We start from the raw sequence: 6,000 nt of genomic DNA, 5'->3' as shown, positions 1-6,000 counted from the left end.
TTTTTAAAAACCCCTTTATTTTAAACTATATTTGAGTATTTTTCTATTTATGCTTTTGATATTTACATTTATAGTTTCTTACATATTATATTACAGTATATTGATGTACTATATTTAGATATATAAAATATATGACATGTCATGTGGTATAATAAGACATATACAGTATCATATCCATTATGTATTGTATCAATTTCTATGATTTTGGATTTTATATCTATCTACATATATTAATTATACATTTCTAGATTGATATTTTCTATGGATTTGATTTATATGTATAATCTATGTTCAGATGTACTTATATAAACGTACTCTAAAATACTCTATAGAGTATAAAATACTCTATATCAAACATTAGAACATCTTACGGTGATAGATAATATTATTTATGTTACATGTTCTATTTATATGTATTCTATTTATATTTAAAATGGAAATTTTATAGTCCCATTTTTATATTTCTAGATTTGTTTTCTTACATTATAGTTATAGTTATAATTTTGCATTTAAGATCCAATACCTAAAACTAAAATGCCAATACAAACAGCAACAAATTCCCACCCATACCGTCCAAAAATATTAGAATGGCTCCACCAGCCAACCAACTACCAGCAAAAAAAACCCACACTACACTCTTTTCACTAACAATTCTTATCACATCACAAAAATTAAACAAAAATGAAAAAAAACCCTATACAATCCCACACAGCAAATCACAAAAACCACTAAAAAGAAAAAAAAAAAAAAATCCAACTAACTTACTAAACTCCAAACCCTACAACAGACCCTGAACGTTACTAAAAAAAAAAAAAAAACAAAAAAAAAACTCTACCTCAACACTAACTCATAAAGAGAACCCAATACGCTATAAAATAAATTTAAAAAACCACCAAACCAATTACCGATATAAAAAAATCTAAACCACTAAGAAACAAAAAAATCACCACCCAAATAAAATAACTACCAAAAAAAATCCACCATATAAACAACCATGTTCCCAAAAATAAAACGAATAAAAACCAGCAACCAAATACATCAAACTACAAAAAAAAAAAAAAAAAAAAAAAAAAAAAAAAAAAAAAAACTTCAATTAACAACAACAAAAAAATTATTCCTAACTCAATAAACCCATAATGCCTCAAACCATCATCAAAACTAAAATACCACCTGGAAATAAACACCAAGCCAAAAGATAAATGGAACCATAAACAATATCTCCCAGATTCTCTGCAACAACAAAACATACACGACAATCAAACATACCAAATGAATAAAACCTCTATAATACAATCAACAATAATGCAATGACCAATATTACAAAAACCTCACTAATTAACTACAGGACACTGCCTCAAACCCACCAAAACGAACACTACATACTCACGCTAATAAAAGCCACCACAATCCAATTAAAAACCTAACCGCTACTTCATGCCACGACCCATAAAAAACATTGTAAACCTTAAAATATAGAATTTTAAATTATCTTTTTATAATATAAAAATATTATTTAAAAACCCAACCAAAAAAATCAAAACAAACCAAATCAAAACCAAAAAAAATCCAACAAATTCCACAAAAATGAAATCCAACAACAAAACTCAATCCAAATAAATCCTTGCCATCAGCACCTGAACCAAGAACCATAACATTCAAGAAGTACACCATGTCCCTTAGCATACACCAAGCACGAACAAAAGAAAACGATACAATCAATTCCTAAGAACCACCTCCAAAGCGCTACACCAAGGACCTTCGGAAAATGAAAAGCCGCGCTGCCGGCACCGGGCGGAGCGCGGCTCCCGGCAGGAAAAGCGGCTCCTGCGGCAGGCAGAGGCGGCGCCGCGCCGGGAGCCCCCCGCCCGCTCCCCCTGCCCGGCGGGGCCGGCACCGGGCCCAGGGGGCCCCGGCGGCGCCCGAGCCCCGCGCCCGGAGCGGACGGAGCGGCCGGCACCGGCCGGCACCGGCGCAGCGCCCGCGCCGCCTCTCCCGCCCGCCGGCCCGGCAAAGCTCCCCTCGGCTCCGCACGCCTCGCTCCGGCGCGGCTCCGGCAGTCCCGCGCCAGCCCGGCCGCGCCCAAGTCCCCTTCCACCTCGGCAGCTCCCCGGGCAACGCCAGCAGCTCCCGCGCCACAGCCTTGGCTGCCGGGCCAGGGGCACAAGAAGCGCCCTCCAATGCAGCGGCACAGCCCCATTCCAACCCTTCAAACGCTGCGAGAGCTGCAGCCTCCTTCAATTCAACCCCCGGAACTGACGCCACACTCAGGTGCTCGCCTCACTTCAACAAGGGCAAATAAATGTGTTCTCCCCTTCAGTTTCAGCCCCTGTAAGAGCAGAAAAGAAGGGCTTGTCCTCAAATGAAATGCCTCAAGTTGTGGCAATCTTTCAAACCAGAGGGTTTTGGGAAAGCTGCAAAAGGCAGGCCTCAGAAACAGCAGAACTGCGATTCGAGCTAAGCATAAGATTTGTCAGCAGAAAAATTATATAAGAAGTAGAGGTGAACTACAAATAGAACAATGGGCTGTGTATTGTCGATTCCCTGACACCCCTGGGATACCCCTAACATCCTGGAAAAGGCAGGTTTTCCTTCAATCAATACCCTCAAAACCACACGTGAAAGGGGATCCCCCACCAGTTCAGACACGGTCAATAATGGAAGACAAGTCGCTACCCTCAATTTGAATTTCTTTCCTACTCAAGATACTTTTTTTTCTTTTCTTTTTTTTTTTTTTTTTTTTTTTTCTGGGAGCACCGGGGAGGGATTGGCAAGATGAAATTTAAAAGGGAAAGGAGAAATGTCCCCGCTACAAATGCACATGGGCTCACCTGTTTGGCTGCCGCTACCTGGCACAAAGGTTTGTCCCTCGGCACCTCCTCTGAGCAATGCTCCAGGTATCCAAGTGCGTATCCAGGTGATCCCCCAGACCCTGTCCGAAGCTGTCACCGTCCTTCCAAGGACAGCCCCAGGAGCCGCCCATAAACTCCTCTTCTCCAGCAGCTCCCTGTAAAATCAGCTGAGGCAAAGCCCCTAAAACAGCCGCCGGCAGGAGCCGGCCCCTCCTTATCCTCACAGTTCACACCTGGGGCTGCTCTGGCTTTCTTTCCAAATGAATTTAGAGACAAATTCCTATTTTTACCAATACCTATAAAAACGAAGCACTTGACAGGATGTAGTATTCTACACACCCCCCTCGGGGGGACGGCACCCGGCATGACCCCCCTCATTCGCCACCCACCTGCTCCTCCGCCGCAGCGTGCCTCCCTCTCCTAGGGACCTTAGGGTGCCCCAAATGACACCAGAGCCCCGAGCCTTCACCCCTTTTTCCTGGCCCCCAAAGAAGGCACAGAACGAGTCTTAACTGCCCTGGACAGCAGCCCAGCACTTGCTTCCATCCCTTTCCACATGTACATTCCCCGCGAAAGGGACTCTGCCGCAACAAGAAAAGGGGGCAGCCCCCAGAAGGGTCGAAGCTCCTGCCCAGCCTCGCTGTCACGGGCGAGGGGCAGAGAGAGGGAGCGGCAGAGACGGCGGGGACGCGGCACGGACGGCACGGCACAGAGCGGGGGCCGCTCTCAGCGCGATGCCGGCAAAGCCGCAGGTCCGGCGGGGCCGGGCGGGGTTTGACCGGCACGGGGGGATCCGCCGAGAGCCTCCGGCCCCGTGCGGAGACTCCCGCAAGGGCCCAGGGGCGCCGGGCTCCGGCCCTCTGGGCTTTATTCTCCGGCGCCCCCGGCCCCGCGGCTGCGGGGAAAGAAGGAACGGGGCGACGGGAAGAGAAGAGGGCTAGCAGGGCATGAGAAAGGGTAGGGAGGGAGGTCGGGCTGTGGAGGAAAGCGGGAGGGCAAGGGAAAGGCCGGGAGCGGGGAAGAGGGATGGTGCACAGAGGAGGGAGAGAAGAGGAATAGAACGGAGGAGCGGGATAGGGACAGAGCAGGAAGGAGTGGGGGGGGGGGGGGGGCGGGGTGTCGGGTTTGCGAGGGAGAGGAGGGGAGGGTCTGCGGACAAAGAACAGGAATACGGGGAGGAGGAAGGAAGGATGGAGGGGGGGACGAGAGGGGAGGCCGAAAAGGGAGAGAAAGGGGTCGGCTTTGGGGAGAGCGGGAAATGGGGGAAAGAGAGAAAGAAGAGGAATACAGGGAGGAAGAAGGAGGGGTAGAGAGCGGGACAGGACGGGGAGCCTCAGAGAGCCCCGACTCCACCCGAGCCCGCCCCGGCGGCCCGCCCTGCTCGGGATGCTGCGCTCGGCGGAGCTCGGCTCGGTTCGGCCCCGCTCGGCTCCTCCCCTACACTCGGGCTGTTCTCCGCTAGACTCGGCTGGATCGCCTCTTCGGCGCAGCTCGGCTCGGCTCAACTCGGAGCCGCTCGCTCCGTTCGCCTCCATTCGCCTCGGCTCGGCTCCATTCACCTCCGCTCGGCTCCGCTCGGCTCCGCTCGACTCGGCTCCGCTCGGCTCCGCTCGACTCCGCTCGGCTCCCCGCGGCAGCGCGCCTCCCGCGCACGCGCACAGCTCGCCGCTCTCCTGCCGCCGAGCCCCGCGCCCGGCCCGGCCGGCGCACGGAAACCCCCGCGCCACATTAGACCCAGCAGTTTCTGCGCTAAACCCTTTCTGTCCTAGAAGGAGATAACTTCTCTACCTCCTTCGTCTCCTCACTTTTCTTCTTTGATTTCAAAATCAGAGTTACAAAAACCTACTCACAACTACAAGATTTAGTAAGTAGCCAATAATGTAGTCCCGTCAATTTCATAACCTACAGAACATGTTATACTTATGTTTCCACAATTAAAAAAAAAAAAAAAAAAATCACACAAGAGTCCTACTCACTGTGTCAAGCCTTATTTAAAACACACCAAAGAAAAAAAAAAAAAAAAAAACCCAACCCCGAAAGAAATAGTTCCACAACCAAAACAGAACAAACAAGTAACACGAACTAAAACCCCACGTCCAAATACGCTCTGTTTATCAGTCACCAACCCGAAAAATCTCTTTTCTACGTAGCTCGTTTGTATACCTCCTCACAACTAACCTTATCCTTTACAAACACTAAATGGCAAATCAAAAAACTTACACGTAACATAAACTCTTCAAATAACATTTATACACTCATACCCCAAATGACAGGTAAACCACCAAAAGTAAAATTACTCAAATCATTACAAACAAATACTTGTACAATATTTAGTTACAAAACAACCCCCAAACCACACCAAACCACAAAGAAGTTACCTCAAAACAGCAAACCTACAATTTAAAACAATTAACCCACTAAGACCAAACAGAACAATAATACATAAAAAAAAAAAAAAAAAAAAAAAAAAAAAAAAAAGAACACCCACCCAAAAATACCCAATCACTCCAACACAAATTTACTTCTCAGGATCAAAATCGTACAACCTTTTAACAACCTAATTCTATTAGTTCTACATCTCTTTTAACACCTAAAATAACTACAACTCACACTTGAAGCACATCAAATGAACTTACTTATTAACTAACCAAATCAAACAATAACACATGTATAACGTTAAATAAATTACTGCCAAATATGAACATCTTTAAACATACTACCTTACAAAATAAAACAACTGTTCATTTTTTATTATTCACACACAATCATAAATAGAAAACATTTTTAAAAATATATAAATTGATGAAATCACAAGAAATCAATTTACAAAAACATTACTAATTTTTTTTTAAAAAATTAATCAATCACACATAAAAAATAACTAAATAATATTTTCAAAAATTAAAACATCGCTGAATAACTTAAATCATTATTAAAAACTAAAATACTCATCTTATTAATAATTACTGCTTTTTATCTCCCCTACCGATTTAAATTTTTACATAGAACTCTACAAAAATCCTTAACAAGTAGATTTATAACTTACATTTTAAAACATATATAGATAAACATACTTAACAGGAGTGATCTACACACCAAACAAGTAAACTAACCAAAAAAACCCATAATAAAATACTAATATATTCATAAC

The sequence above is a fragment of the Vidua chalybeata genome, chromosome 5, assembly GCF_026979565.1.
Source record: "Vidua chalybeata isolate OUT-0048 chromosome 5, bVidCha1 merged haplotype, whole genome shotgun sequence".
NCBI lineage: Eukaryota > Metazoa > Chordata > Aves > Passeriformes > Viduidae > Vidua > Vidua chalybeata.
The sequence above is the reverse complement of the archived record's forward strand: the minus strand, read 5'-3'. Positions refer to the sequence as shown.